The sequence below is a fragment of the Amblyraja radiata genome, chromosome 11 (genome assembly GCF_010909765.2).
Source record: "Amblyraja radiata isolate CabotCenter1 chromosome 11, sAmbRad1.1.pri, whole genome shotgun sequence".
NCBI classification, from domain to species: Eukaryota; Metazoa; Chordata; class Chondrichthyes; order Rajiformes; family Rajidae; genus Amblyraja; species Amblyraja radiata.
The window spans coordinates 2,852,795-2,876,811 of record NC_045966.1 but is presented as its reverse complement, the minus strand read 5'-3'; the positions used below and the strand labels follow the sequence as shown (position 1 = coordinate 2,876,811).

At 47.4% G+C, this 24,017-nt stretch overlaps 1 long non-coding RNA gene across 1 annotated transcript; it reads left to right on the top strand.

The window, feature by feature from the left end:
- Positions 1–11,622: 11,622 nt before the first annotated feature.
- Positions 11,623–23,124, top strand: LOC116978733. The gene is made up of 3 exons (XR_004413528.1): positions 11,623–11,634; positions 15,519–15,520; positions 23,041–23,124. It is a non-coding gene; the product is annotated as an uncharacterized LOC116978733 (long non-coding RNA).
- The last annotated feature ends 893 nt before the right edge of the window (positions 23,125–24,017 follow it).

Here is a 24,017-nt window from a genome sequence, read left to right as displayed (position 1 = left end):
AGCTATAACCTGCGAGGCTTTGTCCTCCTCCCCCTCCCCGCCCCCCCGACTCTTCCAGTTCCTTCACTGCCCCCACAATCAGTCTGAGAAAGGGTCCCCACCCGAAACGTCACCTATCCATGTTCTCCACAGATGCTGCCTGACCCGCTGAGTTACTCCAGCACTCTGTGAAACGTCACCTATCCATGTTCTCCACAGATGCTGCCTGACCCGCTGAGTTACTCCAGCACTCTGTGAAACGTCACCTGTCCATGTTCTCCACAGATGCTGCCTGACCCACTGAGTTATGGTGCAGCAGCATCTATGGAGCTAAGGAAATAGGCAACGTTTCGGGCAGAAACCCTTCTGGAAATAGGCAACGTTGCCTATTTCCTTAGCTCCATAGATGCTGCTGCACCCGCTGAGTTACTCCAGCACTCTGTGAAACGTCACCTATCCATGTTCTCCACAGATGCTGCCTGACCCGCTGAGTTACTCCAGCTTTTTGTGTCTATCTTCGGTTTAAACCCGCATCCGTAGTAAGAATACATTATACATACACACAGACAGACAGACACACATATAATCTCACACACATATATATACACAAAACAAACAATAATAGCGCCTATAGTCTCCCTTTCCCCGACCCTCAGTCTGAAGAAGGGTCTCGACCCGAAACGTCACCCATTCCTTCTCTCCAGAGATGCTGCCTGACCCGCTGAGTTACTCCAGCATTTTGTGTCAATCCAAATCTGGCCACTTTAAAAATAATTCCCAGTGTTTTGCACGTGTGACATTGAACCGTTGACATCAACCAAGCCACCCATAGAGTGATGAGAGGAAGACTAATATTCTATCCAAGGGTTGACAGCCTTTTGGAGAGTGACCACTAATATTCACAAGGTAGATAAAAATGCTGGAGAAACTCAGCGGGTGAGGCAGCATCTATGGAGCGAAGTAATTGGTGACGTTTCGGGTCGAGACCTTTCTTCAGACCCATCGCTCCATAGATGCTGCCTCGCCCGCTGAGTTTCTCCAGCATTTTTGTCTACCTTCGATTTTTCCAGCATCTGCAGTTCCTTCTTAAACAACTAATATTCACAAAATTCACGTGCATTGTAAGATCCTGTGGAGCCCACATCATATGTATGACATTACCAAGAGGATTGCAATCAGAACACTGGTTTAACCCGAGATCGGAGTCACGGGAGATGGAACTGATGTTGCCCAGAAATCACACAGCAATTCTGTTTATTAATTATTTGTAAAAGTTAAAATGTCATCGACTTTTATTTGGAAAGATATCTAACGGAATTGAGAGCAGTGAGTGATGGATTCTACAGAATGAAACAAAAAGCGCTGCTCTTTAATCAAATGTCCTCAGCCTCTGTGCACTGGACATACTGTGTATGGGAGTGGGATTGCTGGAGTGGAATTGAGAACATTCACTTCAAATCTGGCAGCTCACTATTCCTTCAATAAAGGTTCTGTAAATATTGTTCCCGCAGACAACAGGTTACAAGAGGAAACTCTGACAGATAAAAAAGAAAACAGTCACACAATTTGGTTTATCAATGTGTTATAGGTAGCCCCGGCATTCTCTCTCTCTCCATCCCTCCCCCACCCAAGTCGCTCCAGCTTCTCGTTTTCACCCAACAAAGAGCTAACAATGGCCTGGTTCCTTCATCATCGTTACTATTTCGCATATCTTTCATTCATTGTTCTTTATCTCTCCACATCATCGTCTATATCTCTCGTTTCCCTTTTCCCGAACTAGTCTGAAGAAGGGTCTCGACCAATGCACTCATCTCACCACTGCCCTCGGGAAGAAGGTACAGGAGCCTGAAAACTGTAACGTCCAGGTTCAGGAACAGCTTCTTCCCCACAGCCATCAGGCTATTAAACACGATAACAAATAAGCTCCAAACTACAATAGACTATTATTATTATTGCACTGTTATTTTATTTAATGAGTTTTTGTAATATTATTTATTATGATCACATATTCTGTTGTGCTGCTGCAAGTAAGACTGTCATTGTTCTAACTGGGACTCATGACAATAAAACACTCTTTTGACCCATTCCTTCTCTCCAGAGATGCTGCCTGACCCGCTGAGTTACTCCAGCACTCTGTGAAACGTCACCTATCCATGTTCTCCACAGATGCTGCCTGACCCGCTGAGCTACTCCAGCACTCTGTGAAACGTCACCTATCCATGTTCTCCACAGATGCTGCCTGACCCGCTGAGTTACTCCAGCACTCTGTGAAACGTCACCTATCCATGTTCTCCACAGATGCTGCCTGACCCGCTGAGTTACTCCAGCACTTTCTGCCCCACTATGTTTAAATCAGATATGTGCGACAATGGACAACAGGTGCAGGAATAGGCCATTCGGCCCTTCGAGCCAGCACCACCATTCAATGTGATCATGGCTGATCATCCACAATCAGTACCCCGTTCCTGCCTTCTCGCCATATCCCCTGACCCCGCTATCTTTAAGAGCCATAATTAGCTCTCTCTTGAATGTGTTCAGAGAACCTGCCTCCACCGCCCTTTGAGGCAGAGAATTCCACAGACTCACAACTCTCTGTGTGAAGAAGTGTTTCCTCGTCTCCGTTCTAAATGGCTTACCCCTTATTCTTAAACTGTGTGGCCCCTGGTTCTGGACTCCCCCAACATCGGTAACACGTTTCCTGCCTCTAGCGTGTCCAAACCCTTACTAATCTTAGTGTTTACGAAGGAACTGCAGGTGCTGGAAAATCGAAGATACTAAAAAATGCTGGAGAAACTCAGCGGGTGCAGCAGAATCTATGGAGCGAAGGAAATAGGCAACGTTTCGACCCGAAACCCTTTGGGTTTCGGCCCGAAACGTTGCCTATTTCCTTGGGTTTCGGCCCGAAACGTTGCCTATTTCCTTCGCTCCATAGATGCTGCTGCACCCGCAGAGTTTCTCCAGCAATTTTGTGTACCTTAATAATCTTATATGTTTCAGATGTTGTAATTTGTGGAGGTAAATCCTGGGTCGGACTATTACAATGAACAGTGGGGTCCTGGGGAGTTTCGTAGCAAAGAGGAACTTTGGTTCTCCTGATCTCCAACCATATTCTCATAATATAGAGGAATTATTAGTTGGTGGTCCTCTTCTCAACCTCCTTTCTGAGTGTCAAAATCCTCCATAGTGTGAAGACAGTAAATGATTTCAGAAGTGGCCACGGCAATGTACGTTCACACATGCAAATGGGACCAAAGTGCGGGGATGTACGACTGACTACTCCTTATCTAAATCCTCCAGGAACCTCAGTCGTCTGCAACAAGTGACTTGACTTGACTTGCGGGAGAACGTGCAAACTCCACACAGACAGTACCCGCGGTCAGGATCAAACCCGGGTCTCTGCCGATGTGCGCTAGTGGCACTGCCCACTGCGCCACTGTGCTGCAGACCCATGGGCAGATAACGTTTCTAAATGTAGCTTCATTTGTAATTGATGCGGGTGCCAGAAGTCCAGAATAACAACACCGACCGGTAGCACAGAATACATAAGTGACGACTCTCTAAATGTTCAAATCGCACCATCCTCTGATGTTTGTGGAATTGTATCTTGTGCCCTTCCTGAGCTCCCATTTACTTTGCTCTTCTACACCAAATACAGAGGTCTCAGTGAACAAATTACTACAGCCACAGTGCAGATAATGTGGTGGAATCGACAAGGCCATTCTGTCCTCTGCTCCCACTCTGAAGATGAATTATATGTTCAGCCATAATCATATTGAATGGCGGTGCAGGCTCGAAGGACCGAATGGCCTACTCCTGCACCTATTTTCTATGTTTCTATGTTTCTATATCAAGAGGAATATTTCCACCCCCCCCCAGCGTTCAACGAATCGCAAAATGAAAATAAGTTCACTGCACATCACTGCGGACATCTCTCCTTCATCTCCCTTGACTTTGCAAAACTCTGGCAGCTGAAGGTGACCTGAGCAGTATTGCAACTGCCCGCTGCCTGAAGTCGATCAACTCCTTCTCTTCCAGGTTGCAAGCTGCTAGTCGCAGGTATTACCCAGCACACGGCACGGGTCACAGACACATCTCTTTCATGGCCCTCTTTCAAACACACACACACACACACCAGTGGACACCAGAGTGACACCAAACTACCAGTAACACCCACTCCCATCTGGATCTCCTGGCATCAGGAAAGAGATACTGTAGCATCAAAGCCCGGACAACCAGACTGCTAAACGGCTTCCTTCCACAGGCTGTGAGGCTGTTAAACAGTCACTCCACCTGATTCTGCTGCTTTTGCACTGACAATTTAATAACTGGCAGAGTAATAACTCTGGCACTGGCTCTGGCCACTTAAATCAGCTGCCCTGGACATTTTATGACTGTTTTTACTTGTATTTTAATGTTGCTTTTTTTTAACCTGCACTTTTTTAAACTATTCGTACTGTTCAGTACTATCCAGTCTTTCATATGAAGAAAGACTGGATAGACTCGGCTTGTACTCGCTAGAATTTAGAAGATTGAGGGGGGATCTTATAGAAACTTACAACATTCTTAAGGGGTTGGACAGGCTAGATGCAGGAAGATTGTTCCCGATGTTGGGGAAGTCCAGAACAAGGGGTCACAGTTTAAGGATAAGGGGGAAATCTTTTAGGACCGAGATGAGGGAAACTTTTTTCACACAGAGAGTGGTGAATCGCTGGAATTCTCTGCTGCAGAAGGTAGTTGAGGCCACAGTTCGTTGGCTATATTTAAGAGGGAGTTAGATGTGGCCCTTGTGGCTAAAGGGATCAGGGGGTATGGAGAGAAGGCAGGTACAGGATACTGAGTTGGATGATCAGCCATGATCATATTGAATGGTGGTGCAGGTTCGAAGGGCCGAATGGCCTACTCCTGCACCTATTTTCTATGTTTCTATGTTTTTATCAGGAACTGGATTGTTTATTTTATCGTTTTTATTTATGCGTGAAATGTTGAAGTTTTCATGTGCGATGCTCCGGTATTCCCAGGGAAACGTCTTCTCATTTTGCACTGTACAACTGTTGCTTTGCAAGATGACAATAAAAGGATGATAATTCAATTAAATTTAATTAAATTCAATTCAACTTTATTGTCATTGTACAAATACAAGTATAGGTACAACGAAATGCAGTTTAGCGAGCGTCTGGTCATAGTCATAGTGCAAGATAGTAGAAGTAAAAATACAAATACAAAGCTGGCATACAATAAAAGTTTAAAAAAAACACTGGTTAACAATGTGTGGATTGTGGATGAATTAAAACTGATACATAGGCAGATAACTGTGTACAAGTGGGAGAGTCTAGAGATGGCTAGCGTCGGGACTCCGAGTTCAGCAGTGTTGTAAAAGCTGTTCCTCAGCCTGCTAGTGCAAGACCTGAGGCTCCTGTACCGCCTCCCTGATGGGAGGAGGGCAAATAGTCCATGGTTAGGGTGGGAGGGGTCCTTGATGATTTTCCCGGCCCGTCTCAGACACCGTTTTCGGTGGAGGGCATCCATGGCAGGGAGCGGGGCACCGATGATGTGCTGAGCGGTTTTCACCACCCGTTGCAGTGCCTTAATGTCAGCTGTGGTGCAGCTGCTGTACCATACCGTGAAGGAGGGGGTCAGGATGCTTTCGATGTTACTGATATCATTTCGATATCCCGTTCCTGCCTTCTCCCCATATCCCATGACTCCGCTATTTTTAAGAGCCCTATCTAGCTCTCTCTTGAAAGCATCCAGAGAACCGGCCTCCACTGCCCTCTTAGGCTGAAAAACAGGGCTCTTTCATATACTTCCCCCCCCGTGAATATAATTGGACAGGATCATCTTTGTTTTGTCTTTACGAAGGAACTGCAGATGATGGAAAATCGAAGGTAGAAAAAAGTGCTGGAGAAACTCAGCGGGTGAGGCAGCATCTATGGAACGAAGGAAATAGGCAACGTTTCGGGCCGAAACCCTTCCGGGTTTCGGCCCGAAACGTTGCCTATTTCCTTAAGGGTTTCGGCCTGAAACGTTGCCTATATCCTACAGGGTTTCGGCCCGAAACGTTGCCTATTCCCTTCACTCCATAGATGTTGCCTCACCCGCTGAGTTTCTCCGGCATTTTTGTCTACAGTCCATCTCAGTTTCATCCCTGTTTTCAATCCCTGCACCGAAAATTGGGAGATCTAGCTTAAGGTCAGCCGAAGGGTTCAAAGCAATTTGATTTACCAGCTGATGCCGTCATTATCGAGTGGATAAAATGGAAATTTAGGAAAACAGCATTTTTGAGGGAAGGATGGGGCACAGATTGTCAACATCACTGGAGAGACAGAGAATATGTCAGTTTGTTAAAGAGTCTGACTTATACAGCACAACCTCACATCCGAACTATCTCCGTTCGTGGCCTTAGACAACCGTCCACACCAAAGATCCTGTAGCGAGCAAGATGGACCACTCGACGAAAAGACGTAGTACGGTCATGGGCAGATTCATGGGTCATTTTCGGCCCCATTTCCGTAACCGGCTTCCGTCTCCGCACCAAAGATCCCGTAGCGGAGCAAAGATACTAGTGCGGAGACGGAAGCCGGTTACGGAAACATCCTCGTAAAAATAAAAGTTCTTTGGTGAAAATCTTCTCCTCGTTTTCAGAATTTTACTTCGGAGTCACGTGAGTGACTACGTGAAGAACCCGCTCAGTGCGCAGGCGCGGCATTACGCCAGCAGTGCAACAGCGGCTGCCACGGGAGTTAGGCTGTCCCGTTACAGAATGAACCGGGCCGTCAGGTGAGTACCCTGAGGTCGGGTTTTCTTTTACAGGTGAGCTTTTTTCTGCTTGTGTTTTTTACAGGCAGAGAAAAAGGCTCTGGAACAAAACTGTCCCCCGTTTTCCCGTTGGGGAGGGGGGCAGCAACAGGCGGTAGGAGCGTTACCCGGTGTTCCGTAATTCCCCGACACCGTGCCGAGGCCAGCCCGCTAGTACCTGAGCAGCGGGCTGGACGCATAGCCACTCGAGAGGCATCCGGCAGGTGTTCCCGATGTCGGACGGGACGTCTCTCCTCATAAAATACAGATCAAACTTCAAACTGGTAAGTTCTCGTTTAATCTTACTATTATAATTTATTAACACAAACTGTTCCCCCGCAACGTTGATTACACAGCGAGTCGGGTCGGGTCGGGTCGGGTCGGGTCGGGTCGGGTTACTGAAATGGATGGAAAAATGGCCCACGTTCCGTTCCGTAGCGTACTACACGTCAGCCCGTTGCATTTAGCAGGAGTGGTCTATCTTGCTCCGCTATAGGATCTTTTGTCCACATTGCCCACAACATCAGCGACTTTGGTAACAGCTCCGGCCCAGACTGCAGGAAATTGCAGAGAATTGTGGATTCATGGTTGCGTGGCACTGCGTGCAAAAACGGCAAGTTCTTGTCGGTTGGCGAGCTTCCATTGACTCAAGTTTACTAGAACAGAGAGCGATTGCAGTGACGACTGAGATCCTTGGCGGCTTTGGCAAGTTAGATGCGAGCAGGCTGCTTCCTTGGCGAGTGAGACAGAGGTCAGCGTTATCATCTCAGTGTAAAGGGCCTGTCCCACTTACGCAACTTTTTCGGCGACTGCCGGCACCTGTCATAGGTCGCCGAAAATGTTCAACATGTTGAAAATCCAGCGGCGACCAGAAAGACGCTACGACTCTTTGGGCGACTGAGGAGACGACTCACGACCGTACAGGCGACATGTCGCGGGGTGAAGCCTGGATGGTCGTGAGTTGTCGCCCAAAGAGTCGTACCTTGTTCTGGTCGCCGCTGGATTTTCAACGTGTTGAACATTTTCGGCCACCTGCTGCGACTATGACGGGTGCCGGCAGTCGCCGAAAAAGTTGCGTAAGTGGGACAGGCCCATAAGGAAAGGGCAAAGATTTGTTCACTCAGTGTTGGAGAGTACTGGACTTCTCCAACAGAGAGGGTTTATGGACACTGAGTTTAACTCCGACTCAGATGGATCGCTGGGAATTGAAGGAATTCTTTTAATTTCCAAAAATATAAAATAAAAAATATGTACAAGACTGGATCAGTGCAGAAACTCAGCAGCTATACATTCATTAGTGTTATATTCGGTAATGTTCGTAACTATCTTTAAACCAAGTACTCTTGCCACTCTTGTGGCCTCCAGGGCTGATGTCCCTTCCCTTGTTTGAGGGCTGCACTGAGCTTCAGAAATTCAGACAAGGATTATGGGGCTGTCCCACTGTACGAGTTCATTCAAGAGTTCTCCCGAGTTTGCCCTGATTCGAACTCGGAGATTTACGGTAATGGCCGCTCGTCGGTACTCAGGGCTCTCGTGGACATTTTTAAACATGTTGAAAAATCTTCACGAGTTTACCATGTTTCCCGAGTACCTGCCGTTAGCGTTACGAGCCACTAAGAGACGTCCCGAGCTCCGACGTACCCGCTACGTACATTCTACGTACTTCCAACGAGTTTGATTTTTTTTAAATCTCGGGAGAGCTCTTGGGTGAACTCGTACGTTGGGACATTAGGCCCATTAGGACGGAAGGTGAACCGCCTGTGAAATTCACTTATGGCTTGAATAGATGCTGGAGCAAAACTCCAGGCCACTGCTGGCCAGCTGCATGTCACAGAAACATGAAATCCTTGCTGCTCACCAGAGTCTGTGAGGAGACGGACAATATTTGCAACAACATATATATTTTGAGAGACGCACACAGTTGGTTTCCAACTTCCACAGCTGATGTGACGAGATCGACCAACAGCCACCAACAAACTTCCACCAAAGGTTCAAAAATAATCCCATCACAGTTCAAATATTGCAGAGCGGCCTCGAGAAACAATGCTGTCGACAGTTCCCACCATTCTTTGTCCTTAATCAACACTATGAGACATGCAAAAATGCAACTTTTTTTACCTGTGGTCTTGTTACGAGTGCCTTTTAATGAGTAAACAGCCGCAGGAAAGTTGCAATCTTCCTTCTTTTTATCTTGATCCGATATCAATTAATCTGCAACATATTAAAAAGACAAGGTTCATGAGTGATTGGAGCAGAATTAGGCCGTTCAGCCCATCGAGCCTATTCCGCCATTCAAATCATGGCAGATCTATCTAGTTTAGTTTAGAGATACAGCACGGAAACAGGCCAACCGGGTCCGCAAAGACCAGCGATCCCCGCACATCAACACGATCCTACACCCACTAGGGACAATTTTTACATTTGCTCAAAGACAACTAAAGGGCCTGTCCCACTGTACGAGGTAATTCAAGAGTTCTCCCGAGTTCTCCCCTGATTCGAGCTCGTGTAATGTACGTAGCCAGTACGTAGCGGCTCGTACGAGTAAAAAGTAACCATTTTTTTCATCACGAGTATTTTTTAACTCGTGGACATTTTTCACAGTGTTGAAAAAACGTCACGAGTTTACCGGATTTCCCGAGTACCTACTGTTACTCGTACGAGCCGCCACGTGACATCCACAAGCTCCTACGTACCCGCTACGTACATTACACCAGCTCGAATCAGGGGAAACTCGGGAGAACTCTTGAATTACCTCGTACAGTGGGACAGGCCCTTAACCTACAAACCTGCACGTCTTTGGAGTGTGGGAGGAAACCGAAGATCTTGGAGAAAACCCACGCAGGTCACGGGGAGAACGTGCAAACTCCGTACAGAGTATTCGGGATTGAAACCGGGTCTCCGGCGCTGCATTCGCTGTAAGGCAGCAAATCTACCGCTGCGCCACCGTGACTATCTCTCCCTCGCATCCCCATTCTCCAACCTCAAGTCAAAGTGCTACTTGGCTTTCTTTAGCACAAGAGACCAAGTTCAAAGAAAATGCAGCACAATGGAAGAAATATAGCTATCTAAGTGGTGATGAGCAGTGCAGTAAAACGTTGTTGCTCCAGAATTTCCTTCTGAACGGTGAAACCGATTGTCTCCTTTGTGTAGGAAGGAACTGCAGGTGCTGGTTTATACCGAAGATAGAGCCAAAATGCTGGAGTAACTCAGCGAGACAGGCAGCATCTCTGCCACCAACAGCTACCAGCACTCGTTTTCAGGGACAATCCAACTTCACGGATCTGAACATCAAACATCAAAAAAATTAAACCAAAAGTCCAAAAGCCAGAAAGAACCTTGTCATTTATTAGTGGGTACATGTGTTAACTTTGGCACTTATCGCAAATTAGTGGAAATTCCTAGTCTTTGTGCATGATGGGGTTGAGCATAATGTCCTTCTGATTAGTCGATTACCCAGTAACGAGGTGCCTGTGGCCACGGCTAAATCGTTTAAGAAACATAGAAACATAGAAACATAGAAATTAGGTGCAGGAGTAGGCCATTCGGCCCTTCGAGCCTGCACCGCCATTCAATATGATCATGGCTGATCATCCAACTCAGTATCCTGTACCTGCCTTCTCTCCATACCCCCTGATCCCCTTAGCCACAAGGGCCACATCTAACTCCCTCTTAAATATAGTCAATGAACTGGCCTCGACTACCCTCTGTGGCAGAGAGTTCCAGAGATTCACCACTCTCTGTGTGAAAAAAGTTCTTCTCATCTCGGTTTTAAAGGATTTCCCCCTGATCCTTAAGCTGTGACCCCTTGTCCTGGACTCCCCCAACATCGGGAGCAATCTTCCTGCATCTAGCCTGTCCAACACCTTAAGAATTTTATAAGTTTCTATAAGATCCCCTCTCAATCTCCTAAATTCTAGAGAGTATAAACCAAGTCTATCCAGTCTTTCTTCATAAGACAGTCCTGACATCCCAGGAATCAGTCTGGTGAACCTTCTCTGCACTCCCTCTATGGTAATAATGTCCTTCCTCAGATTTGGAGACAAAAACTGTACGCAATACTCCAGGTGTGGTCTCACCAAGACCCTGTACAACTGCAGTAGAACCTCCCTGCTCCTATACTCAAATCCTTTTGCTATGAAAGCTAACATACCATTCGCTTTCTTCACTGCCTGCTGCACCTGCATGCCTACTTTCAATGACTGGTGTACCATGACACCCAGGTCTCGCTGCATCACCCCTTTTCCTAGTCGGCCACCATTTAGATAATAGTCTGCTTTCCTGTTTTGCCACAAAATGGATAACCTCACATTTATCCACATTATACTGCATCTGCCAAACATTTGCCCAGCCTATCCAAGTCACCTTGCAGTCTCCTAGCATCCTCCTCACAGCTAACACTGCCCTCCAGCTTAGTGTCATCCGCAAACTTGGAGATATTGCCTTCAATTCCCTCATCCAGATCATTAATATATATTGTAAATAGCTGGGGTCCCAGCACTGAGCCTTGCGGTACCCCACTAGTCACTGCCTGCCATTGTGAAAAGGACCCGTTTACTCCTACTCTTTGCTTCCTGTTTGCCAGCCAGTTCTCTATCCACATCAATACTGAACCCCCAATGCCGTGTGCTTTAAGTTTGTATACTAATCTCTTATGTGGGACCTTGTCGAAAGCCTTCTGGAAGTCCATATACACCACATCCACTGGTTCTCCCCTATCCACGTTACTAGTTACATCCTCGAAAAATTCTATAAGATTCGTCAGACATGATTTACCTTTTGTAAATCCATGCTGACTTTGTCCAATGATTTCACCACTTTCCAAATGTGCTGCTATCCCATCTTTAATAACTGACTCTAGTAGTTTCCCCACTACCGATGTTAGACTAACTGGTCTGTAATTCCCCGTTTTCTCTCTCCCTCCCTTCTTAAAAAGTGGGGTTACGTTTGCTACCCGCCAATCCTCAGGAACTACTCCAGAATCTAAAGAGTTTTGAAAGATTATTACTAATGCATCCACTATTTCTGGAGCTACTTCCTTAAGTACTCTGGGATGCAGCCTATCTGGCCCTGGTGATTTATCGGCCTTTAATCCATTCAATTTACCCAACACCACTTCCCGGCTAACCTGGATTTCACTCAATTCCTCCAACTCCTTTGACCCGCGGTCCCCTGCTATTTCCGGCAGATTATTTATGTCTTCCTTAGTGAAGACGGAACCAAAGTAGTTATTCAATTGGTCCGCCATATCCTTGTTCCCCATGATCAACTCACCCGTTTCTGACTGCAAGGGACCTACATTTGTTTTAACTAATCTCTTTCTTTTCACATATCTATAAAAACTTTTGCAGTCAGTTTTTATGTTCCCTGCCAGTTTTCTTTCATAATCTATTTTTCCTTTCCTAATTAAGCCCTTTGTCCTCCTCTGCTGGTCTCTGAATTTCTCCCAGTCCTCCGGTATGCTGCTTTTTCTGGCTAATTTGTACGCATCATCCTTCGCTTTGATACTATCCCTGATTTCCCTTGTTATCCACGGATGCACTACCTTCCCTGATTTATTCTTTTGCCAAACTGGGATGAACAAATTTTGTAGTTCATCCATGCAGTCTTTAAATGTCTTCCATTGCATATCCACCGTCAACCCTTTTAGAATTAATTGCCAGTCAATCTTGGCCAATTCACGTCTCATACCCTCAAAGTTACCTTTCTTTAAGTTCAGAACCATTGTTTCTGAATTAACAATGTCACTCTCCATCCTAATGAAGAACTCAACCATATTATGGTCACTCTTGCCCAAGGGGGCACGTACAACAAGACTGCTAACTAACCCTTCCTCATTACTCAATACCCAGTCTAAAATAGCCTGCTCTCTCGTTGGTTCCTCTACATGTTGATTTAGATAACTATCCCGCATACATTCCAAGAAATCCTCTTCCTCAGCACCCCTGCCAATTTGATTCACCCAATCTATATGTAGATTGAATTCACCCATTATAACGGTTTTGCCTTTGTCGCACGCATTTCTAATTTCCTGTTTGATACCATCCCCAACTCCACTACTACTGTTAGGTGGCCTGTACACAACTCCCATTAGCATTTTCTGCCCCTTAGTGTTTCGCAGCTCTACCCATATCGATTCCACATCCTCCAAGCTACTGTTTTCCTTTCTATTGCGTTAATCTCCTCTCTAACCAGCAACGCTACCCCACCTCCTTTTCCTTTCTCTCTATCCCTCCTGAATATTGAATATCCCTGGATGTTCAGCTCCCAGCCTTGGTCACCCTGGAGCCATGTCTCCGTGATCCCAACTATATCATAGTCATTAATAGCTATCTGCACATTCAACTCATCCACCTTATTACAAATGCTCCTTGCATTGAGACACAAAGCCTTCAGGCTTGTTTTTACAACACTCTTACCCCTTATACAATTATGTTGAAAGGTGGCCCTTTTTGATTTTTGCCCTGGTTTTGTCTGCCTGCCACTTTTACTTTTCACCTTGCTACCTATTGCTTCTACCCTCATTTTACACCCCTCTGTCTCTACGCTCACACATTTAAGAAACCCTTTCCCTTTAACTCCATCCTCCACTATCCCATTCGACAAGAAGGAACTGCAGATGCTGGAAAATCGAAGGTAGATAAAAAAATGCTGGGGAAACTCAGCGGGTGAGGCAGCATCTGTGGAGCGAAGGAAATAGGCAACGTTTCGGGCCGAAACCCTGAAGGAAATAGGCAACGTTTTGGGCCGAAACCATGAAGGAAATAGGCAACGTTTCAGCCCGAAACGTTGCCTATTTCCTTCGCTCCATAGATGCTGCTGCACCCGCTGAGTTTCTCCAGCACTTTTGTCTACCTTCAATTTTCCAGCATCTGCCATTCCTTCTTAAACAATTTAAACAACTTATTTCCCTGAAGGGTTTCGGCCCGAAACGTTGCCTATTTCCTTCGCTCCATCGATGCTGCCTTGCCCGCTGAGTTTCCCCAGCATTTTTGTCTATCCACGGCTAAATTATTTGCTATCAATTTCCGCCTTCAGCCTGAGCAGGGCGAGCTCTGCTGGAAATTATTGCGTGGAAACTTAAAAATCGCCCTCCGGGTTAGCGCTTCTTAATGGAGGCATCAAAATGTGTATTCTACGAGATCAGAACTAGAGTAGTCAGCTTTCCAATTCAATCAGGGCCGTGCTGGGCAACATGGCATTAAGTGGCGTTCTCAGCTTCTCAAAGAAAATAGCAAAAAGAACCCTTAAATGATAAGAGGAGCAGCCAGTGTTTTGTCATTCAGCTCTTCTCAAATTATGAGGCCAACTTTATATTTGACATTCTTCATGGGAAAAAAAATCCCTCAAATTAAATCTCAGAGAGAAAGTGTACGCCAGTGAATATATCCTGATTAAAATTTTTGACATTACTAAAAGAAAGTCGATGAAATGTGTGATGAGGAAATAAATAATTCAGCAGGGGATGATGATGTTAACACCTGATGCGTGTGTGAGAGGTGAACGAGGATGTCTGAAGGGAAGGCACTAATTAAGCAGGATGGTCCTCAGAAGCACATCGAGGAGGTTGGGCCCCACGGCTCGGTGGGGGAGGACCACAGTCTGGGGTGGGGGAGAAATGGGGGGCAGGGTGTGGTGGAGGCGCCCCTCAAAATAAAGGGGCTGACCCACTGCGGCGACCTAATTGAAGAGTTTGCCCTTGGCTCATACTCACAGCATGGTCGACACGAGGTCTTTGTTATGCCCAATTCCCACTCTGTTAGCCCCAAGAGCTGTATCTAAAGCCCCTGTCCCACTTAGGAAACCTGAACGGAAACCTCTGGAGACTTTGCGCCCCACCCAAGGTTTCCGTGCGGTTCCCGGAGGTTTTTGTCAGTCTCCCTACCTGCTTCCGCTACCTGCAACCTCTGGCAACCACCTGCAACCTCCAGGAACCGCACGGAAACCTTGGGTGGGGGCGCAAAGTCTCCCGAGGTTTCCGTTCAGGTTTCCTAAGTGGGACAGGGGCAAAGCTCTCCTTCACGCTCAAGAGTGGTTCCTGTGTACTCGAGGCCTCAGCTAGGTGGCGGCGTATTTTTCAACATGCTGAAAAATGCCCGCGAGTAAAAAAAGGTCGCCATGGAAAAAAATCAATATTTTTTTTACTCGTAGGTTTAGTCGTAGTAGGTCGGCATGTTAGTCGTAGGTAATCGAGGGTAGTCGTAGATGGTCTTCAACATAGTCGAAGGAGGTCGTCTTCACTCTCCACTATTCGGTGTCCAATTGTCCCGAAGTTGGTGGTAGCTAGTCTTCAACATAGTCGAAGCTGGTCTTCAACATGACATTTTTTCAAACTCTCCTAAACTCTTCTAATCTCGCCAATTAGGTCTCCCAAGTGGGACAGCCCCTAAAGGGAAGGGATTCCACACTGGCCAGCGGGCCACATGAGTGGCAAGGGTGGGGGAGAAATTTGGGAAATTTGAGTAATGTATGTAGACGGTATTAAATATTTTGTATAGCCTCCGAAAATGGCGGATGAATTTTTTGCACAGTTCATGCATTGTACATATTTATTACTTGAATAAAGTCTACTTTGAAATAAAAAAAATTTAAAAGACCGCATTTAGAGTATTGTGTTCAGTTCTGGGCACCAAGTTATAGGAAACTTGTGGATGATCAGCCATGATCACATTGAATGGCGGTGCTGGCCAAAGTGTCGAATGGCCTACTCCTGCACCTGTTGTCTATTGTCCATTGTCTATTGAAAGATGTAGTCAAGCTGGAAAGGGTACAGAGGATATTTACGAGGATGTTGCCAGGACTCGAGGTTGTGAGCTACAGGGAGAGGTTGGAGCAGGCTGGGACTCTATTCCTTGGAGCGCAGGAGGATGAGGGGTGATCTTATAGAGGTGTATAAAATCATGAGTGGAATAGATCGGGTAGATGCACAGACTCTCTTGCCCTGAGTAGGTGAATCGAGGACCAGAGGACATAGGTTTAAGGTGAAGGGAAAAAGATTTAATAGGAATCTGAGATGTAACATTTCCACACAGAGGTTGGTGGGTGTATGGCACAAGCTGCCGGAGGAGGTAGTTGAGGCTGGGACTAGCTCAACTTTTAAGAAACAGTTGGACAGGTACATGGATAGGACAGGTTTGGAGGGATATGGGTCAAACGCGGGCAGGTGGGACTAGCGTAGATGGGGCACGTTGGGCGGTGTGGGCAAGTTGGGCCAGTTTCCACACTGTATCACTCTGTGACTCTTCACTTACTAAGTGAGAGTGTAAAGGACCTGTCCCACTTAGGTGACTCTTTAGGCGACTGCCAGGGACCAGTTTTAATGGAATTCACCCACGACACCCGAATGGCCTACTCCTGCACCTAATTTCTATGTTTCTATGTAACAACCTCCGACAGCAAGAAATTGTCGCCACAGTCGCCGAAAATGTGTCAACTTTGAAAGTTTTGCTGCAATCGCCTGTAGTCCCCTAGAAAATCGCCTGTGGGACAGGCCCATAAACAGACACGAGTTGTGTGTGCAGTGTTAAAGATCTGATTAGCTCGTATGGTTTAAGAAGGAACTGCAGATGCTGGAAAATCGAAGGTAGACAAAAGTGCTGGAGAAACTCAGCGGGTGCAGCAGCATCTATGGAGCGAAGGAAATAGGCAACGTTTCGGCCCGAAACCCTTCCGGGTTTCGACCCGAAACGTTGCCTATTTCCTTTGGGTTTCGGCCCGAAACGTTGCCTATTTCCTTTGGGTTTCGGCCCGAAACGTTGCCTATTTCCTTCGCTCCATAGATGCTGCTGCACCCGCTGAGTTTCTCCAGCACTTCTGTCTAACTCTTTGAATGCTTGATTATTGTATGTTTATTTGTGTGTTTTGCGCTAAGCTGCAGCAAGCTGGTTCCGGCTCCACTACATATGACAATCAGTCCTGAGGGAACGGTGCATTGTCTGAGGTGGTGCGATTTGAACGCACTGAAATGTGTTAGCGATGGACAGCAGTTTTGAGCAGGTGACTGGGAAATATTCCAAGAGGCATTCCTGTGGTTGCTTCCATTGCCAATATTTACAGATGCTACATGGCAATTAGTTTTCATATAAATCAGGCAGCTGTTGACAGCTGGGCCAAGCTTGATGCAACAGGCCTGGTCTTTATGCCCCAGCAGAAGCAAATAATGAAAATATCAGCTGGGTTCCAACCAGATCTTGGCGTCCGCAACAACGATACATTCCCCAGAGCCAACAGAAGAGACTTAGCTTCCAATAAATCCTGATAATAAAGTGATCACACTCTGAGAATTCTTCTGTGGTATTATCTGTCAGTCACACGGACAGCTGTAATGGGAGAGGAGCCAAAAGATAGCTTTTTCCTCGAGGTGATTCAATGCTTCACATTCAACGAGGCACGATGGACTACACCCGCTGAGTTACTCCAGCACTCTGTGAAACGTCACCTATCCATGTTCTCCTCAGATGCTGCCTGACCCGCTGAGTTACTCCAGCACTCTGTGAAACGTCACCTATCCATGTTCTCCACAGATGCTGCCTGACCCGCTGAGTTACTCCAGCACTCTGTGAAACGTCACCTATCCATGTTCTCCACAGATGCTGCCTGACCCGCTGAGTTACTCCAGCACTCTGTGAAACGTCACCTATCCATGTTCTCCACAGATGCTGCCTGACCCGCTGAGTTACTCCAGCACTCTGTGAAACGTCACCTATCCATGTTCTCCACAGATGCTGCCTGACCCGCTGAGTTACTCCAGCACTCTGTGAAACGTCACCTATCCATGTTCTCCACAGATGCTGCCTGACCCGCTGAGTTACTCCAGCACTCTGTGAAACGTCACCTATCCATGTTCTCCACAGATGCTGCCTGACCCGCTGAGTTACTCCAGCACTCTGTGAAACGTCACCTATCCATGTTCTCCACAGGTGCTGCCTGACCCGCTGAGTTACTCCAGCACTCTGAGTCACTTTGCTGAAATACAGGCACTGCATGGAATCATCAGCGTGAATGGACAGGAATTAATAACCAGAAGTCATAGGTTTAAAGTGAGAGGGGAAATATTGAATAGAGGCAATCTTTTCACACAATGGGTGGTGGGTATATGGAATGAGCTGCCAGAGGAGATAGTTGAGGCAGGGACTATCACAATATTTAAAAGATACTTGGATAGATACATAGATAGGACAGGTTTAGAGGGATGTGGGTCAAACATTGGCTGGTGGATGCGGCGTCTTGGGCAAGTTGGGCCGTAGGGCCTGTTTCTGAGCTGTATCACTCTCTGACATTGGTGTAATGCAGAAAACATTCCAACCAGTTTTCACCCAGCAAACTCCCACAACAGCAATGTGTTAATGAGCAAAGAATCTACGATTGCGAGACTGATTTTGGAAAGGGCATGAGCCAAGATGCGGTGGACATCTCCAATGGTCTTTGATGCAGTGCTGTAGTCCCTCTTCACACCACGGAGGGCGGTGGCCCCAATTTTACAGGTCATCCAAATAAATACACTTCAGACAATAGATTTCTCACTCAATACTGAACTGGGTTGCCAGCTGAGCAGAGTTTTCTGTGCTGAGGTCTATGCAGTGGGACTTGGAGCCCACAGAAGGTGCAGCCACGAACACTCGAGTATTTAATCTTTGGCTTGTTTTAGAATTCAGTTTAAAAGTACAGCAGTGAAACGGGCCGTCAGCCCACCAAGTCCACGCCAACCAGCAATCGCTCCATACACAAACGCTATCGTACACCTACACACACCAGGGACAATTTACAATTTTACCAGAGGCAATTAGTCTACAAACCCGCACGTCTTTGAAGTGTGGGAGGAAATTGGAGCACCCGGAGTAAACCCACGCAGGTCACGGGGAGAACGTGCAAACTCCGTTCAGGCAGTACCCCTAGTCAGGACGGAACCCGGGTCTCTGGCTCTGTGAGGCAGCAACTCTACCGTTGCGCCATCGTGACAATCTAGTTAAGTCAAGGCCTGTTAAGTGAAGGCAACTGTAGCGTGTGTCTGCAATGGATCACACAGCCCAGTACAGGCAACAAATTAAACCCCAGAGGTGGAGAAACAAGGAACTGCAGATGCTGGTTTACAAAAATAGACACAGTGCTGGAGTAACTCAGCGGGTCAAGCAGCATCTATTATCTATTAACATATAAGATTATTAAGGGTTTGGACACACTAGAGACAGGAAACATGTTCCCGATGGTTCCCGATGGGGAAAGCAACCCCCTCGTCAATTCTTCCCTTCCCTCCCGCACCACCCCCTCCCCGGGCACTTTCCGTTGCAACCGCAAGAAATGCAACACCTGTCCCTTCACCTCCCCCCTCGACTCCATTCAAGGTCCCAAGCAGTCGTTCCAGGTGCGACAAAGGTTCACCTGTATCTCCTCCAACCTCATCTACTGCATCCGCTGCTCTAGATGTCAGCTGATTTACATCGGTGAGACCAAGCGTAGGTTGGGCGATCATTTCGCCGAACACCTCCGCTCAGTCCGCAATAACCTACCTGAACTCCCGGTGGCTCAGCACTTCAACTCCCCCTCCCATTCCCAATCCGACCTCTCTGTCCTGGGTCTCCTCCATTGCCAGAGTGAGCAACAGCGGAAATTGGAGGAACAGCACCTCATATTCCGTCTGGGGACCTTGCGTCCCTATGGCATTAACATTGAATTCTCCCAATTTGGCTAGCCCTTGCTGTCTCCTCCCCTTCCTTAACCCTCTAGCTGTCTCCTCCCACCCTCCCATCCGCCCGCCCTCGGGCTCCCCCTCCTCCTCCCCTGTCCTTCTTTCTTTCCCCCCCCCACCCCCTATCAGTCTGAAGAAGGGTTTCGGCCCGAAACGTCGCCTATTTCCTTCAGGGTTTCGGCCCGAAACGTCGCCTATTTCCTTCAGGGTTTCGGCCCGAAACGTCGCCTATTTCCTTCGCACCATAGATGCTGCTGCACCCGCTGAGTTTCTCCAGCAATTTTGTGTACCTAACATGTTCCCGATGTTGGGGGAGTCCAGAACCAGGGGCCACAGTTTAAGAATAGCAGGTAAACCATTTAGAACAGAGACGAGGAAACACTTTTTCTCACAGAGAGTGGTGAGTCTGTGGAAATCTCTGCCTCAGAGGGCGGTGGAGGCCGATTCTCTGCATACTTTCAAGAGAGAGCTAGATAGGGCTCTTAAAAATAGCGGAGTCAGGGGATGTGGGGAGAAGGCAGGAACGGGGTACTGATTGTGGATGATCAGCCATGATCACATTGAATGGCGGTGCTGGCTCGAAGGGTCGAATGGCCTAGTCCTGCACCTATTGTCTATTGTCTATCTGTGGAGAACGTAGATAAGGGTGCAGGCCCTCTTCTGACTGATTGTAGGTGGGGGGGGGAGGGGCGGGGGACTTGGTGGGGGGGGGGCTTGGAGGGGGGGGCGTGCTCGAGGGGTGAGGGGCTGCAGGGGGGGGGCGAGGCATAGGCTGGCACTGGGAGGGTGCGGGGGCTTGGGGGGGGGGTATCTGCAGAAAGATGAGGGAGGTTGGAAGGCATAGGTGAGCCGAGGGGGGGGAGGGGGGTACAGCCGACGGATGGACAACGGCCAGAGATTTTTTTTAAAAGACAGAAGATACCAAACAAAAGGTATGAAGAGTTGCGAAGGTGGAGTAAAGAATGTGGGTGTACGGAGAGGAGGTGAGGGGAAGAGACAGGTGTAGGTCCAGGTACAGAGGTGGTGGTGGGGGGGGGGGGGGGGGGGGGTGAATCTAGGGCTTCCCACTTGAACAGTCTGGAAGGTAGACGCCCCCTTATGGTTTTAAAAGTCACCAACATCCCGACACCCATGTCCAAGTGGCCTCTATCATCCAAACCTCAAGTCAACTTACAGGATAGTCTAATTTATTTATTCTTACATGTACCACGTGGATTGTCACCTTGTCGTGGTGGAGAAGCTTGTGTGGTCCTGAGATCCTGAGAGCGATGCCGTCTGGAGCTGTCGATGCTCCTGGTAGGGCCACACATGGCGGTAAGGTCGAGGGGGAGGTCTCTGACAAAGAGCGATCCAACCAAGACCTCAACGGTGGAACAGGCGGAGGACGATGGCTGACCTTAGTGGAGCTAACGTCACGACGGCTGGGAAGGCGGATGAAGGCTGCGGCAGAAAAGGGTCTCCGGTCGTCTTGGACTCCACGCCACTGGATCCTGACCCAGATCTGTCAAGGACCGTGGGGTGTCTGTCTGTGCACCAGTCTCCCCACGTTAAACAAAGTCACGCACAGGCGTCCTCCATAGACCGCCGATGATGACATTGAAATGCTTTTTCATTGCGTGCTAACCAGTCAGCGGAAAGACTATATATCATTACAATCAAGCAGTCCATGGTTGTACAGATACAGGATAAAGGTATAACCTTTAATGCAAGGTTATGTCCAGTAAAGTCCAATTACAGATAGTCCGAGGGTCTCCAGTGAGGTAAATGGGAGGTCACGATCGCTCTCTAGTTGGTGGTAGGATGGTTCAGTTGCCTGATAACAGCCGGGAAGAAACTGTCCCTGAATCTGGAGGTGTGTGCGTTTTCACACTTCTGCACCTCTTGCCCGATGGGAGAGGGGAGAAGAGGGAGTGGCCGGGGTGAGACTGGTCCTTGATGATGCTGCTGGCCTTAATCAAGGACAAGTCAAATGTGGGGGCTTTGGAGAGGGTGACCAGAAAGATGGCTGGATTAGAGGGTTACCCTGTACCCTGTACACTTATCCTTTATCCTGTATCTGTACACTGTGAACAGTTGGAAATGTAGATGGAGTCAATCCAATGCAGTTAGACACAAGGTGTCGGAGTAACTCAGCGGGACAGGCAACATCTCTGGGGAGAAGAAGGGTCTTGACCAGAAACGTCACCTATTCCTTATCTCCAGAGATGCTGCCTGTCCCGCCGAGTTACTCCAGCATTTTGTGTCTATCTTCGGCTTAAACCAGCATCTGCAGTTCCTTCCTCCTCGAATGGAAGGGAGGTTGGTTTGTGCGATGCTCTGGGGCTGGGTCCAGAATTCTCTGCAGTTTCTAGCGGTGTCGGATGGAGATCGTCCCAAACAATTGGGATGTAATTGTGGAATAAAGATGCACGGTCAACATCCATCTGTGCGTGGCGCGTGGAATTACACGCACACGCATACCGTGGATAGCACGGGGATTAAAGCTGTATGCTAGTTATTCCCTTTCGTCTGACAGATCATAGACAGAGGGAGTCTCTGATGGCCTGTGATGGGATTATCATCTGATTGAAAATTCTCTTTCAAGGTTTCGAACAACAACAGGCCAGGTGCAGAGCACATTAGCAACCCGGATTTGAAATGCAGAGGGAAGCTGTGGGATTGTTGTGGAGCCTCTCGCGCCCCTGGAGTTGATTGTAATTAAATTGAGCACCTTGCCTGATTCCTGACTGCTCCATCTGGTCTCTGTTTGCCTGTGGTACGAAGACTGCCACAAACTCTGGAGGAAGGGTCTGTGCTCTCTCTCTCACACACTCTCTCTCTCTCCCTTGTGAAGGTTGAGGGGGGGTGGGGGGGGTCTCTGATTAATTCCTTCAATCTTCAACTCTCTTTTTGTTTAATTGTGACGGCAGGCGAGAAAGGAAAGACAGTTTTCATCGCGTCCGCACTTTAGAAGTGGGGAATATAAAGCTGCTGTGATCAGCGAGCTGGAACCTATCGTCAGGGAATGGATGTCCATCAAGGTTTAAATAAAAGAGAAAAACATGGCAGGTCTCAAGATAATTAAGAGCAACACTGTAGGAATAAATCAATGCGAGATGCCCTCACCCTAATCGCACCTTATTTATTGCTTCTTTCCAAGTGATCATATCTCGTTGACAGAGCTGAATTTCTATGGACATCGTGATATAATCGCTGGTCTGGCTGTTTGTTTATACAAACAAAGCCAGTGAGTGATTAGTGGCAGCAAGGAGAGGTCCTTGTGATTAGAAATATTCTTCTGAACCGATGTGGGTCAGGATCCAGTGGCATGGAGTCCAAGTCAACGGGAGACAAAGCGCAGTCCAACCAAGACCTCAACGGTAGAACAGGCGGAGGACGATGGCTGACCTTAGTGGAGCGTCACAACGGCTGGGAGGAGCTGCTCCTCTAATTTACGGTGGTCCTCACTCTGGCCATGGAGGAGGCCGAGGACAGAAAGGTCGGATTCGGAATGGGAGGGGGAGTTGAAGTGCTGAGCCACCGGGAGATCAGGTTGGTTATTGTGAACTGAGCGGTTCGTGCCCATGCAAATTGCCCAATTCAAGCATGTATTGTCTCTCCTATGACTGGTTAGCACGCAACAAAAGCTTTTCACTGTACCTCGGTACACGTGACAATAAACTAAACTAACTGAATATCCTTGCTGTAATAATGTGACCAACACTGTTTGCAAATCTCCAGACGTAATCCCCTCTAGTGAAAATGTTCTTATGAGATCAAAATAAATAGTGACTCAGTGAATTTATAGAAACATATAAAATGATTAAGGGATTGGACAGGCTAGATGCAGGAACAATGTTCCCCATGTTGGGGGAGTCCAGAACCAGGGGTCACACAGATTAAGAATAAGGGATCGGCCATTTAGGACTGAGATGAGGAAAATCGTTTTCACCCAGAGAGTTGTGAATCTGTGGAATTCTCTGCCACAAAAGGCAGTGGAGGCCAATTCACTGGATGTTTTCAAGAGAGAGTTAGATAGAGTTCTTAGGGCTAACGGAATCAAGGGATATGGGGAGAAAGTAGGAACGGGGTACTGATTGTGGATGATCAGCCATGATCATATTGAATGGCGGTGCTGGCTCGAGGGGCCGAATGGCCTCCTCCTGCACCTATTTACTATGTTTCTATGTTCTATGTTTATGACACCCTGCTGGAAAAGAGGACAATTGGCATCCCACTGATGTATTACAGGTAACAAGACTCCAACAAGCTGATGTAACGAAACCAAATGTAGGATCAGATGTAAACCACAAGCCATGTTCAAGCTGTACGTTGGCAAACAATTCAATGTGGATTTCCAGTTTTGTAAAACTGTTCCCATCGAACGGTGATGCAAATTAATGTTGTCTTGCAAAGAGCGGCGTTGAATTCAATCGTGGCGTTCTACACAATGTGTGACAGTCAGCTCATTTGCCGAGAGCTCTTTTGCTGTCTTTCTATACAAGAATGTGACAAAACTTGCAAATTATCCTGCAGCGATTGACAATTCCTCCCATTACTGCATCATTCTTCACCACTCAAA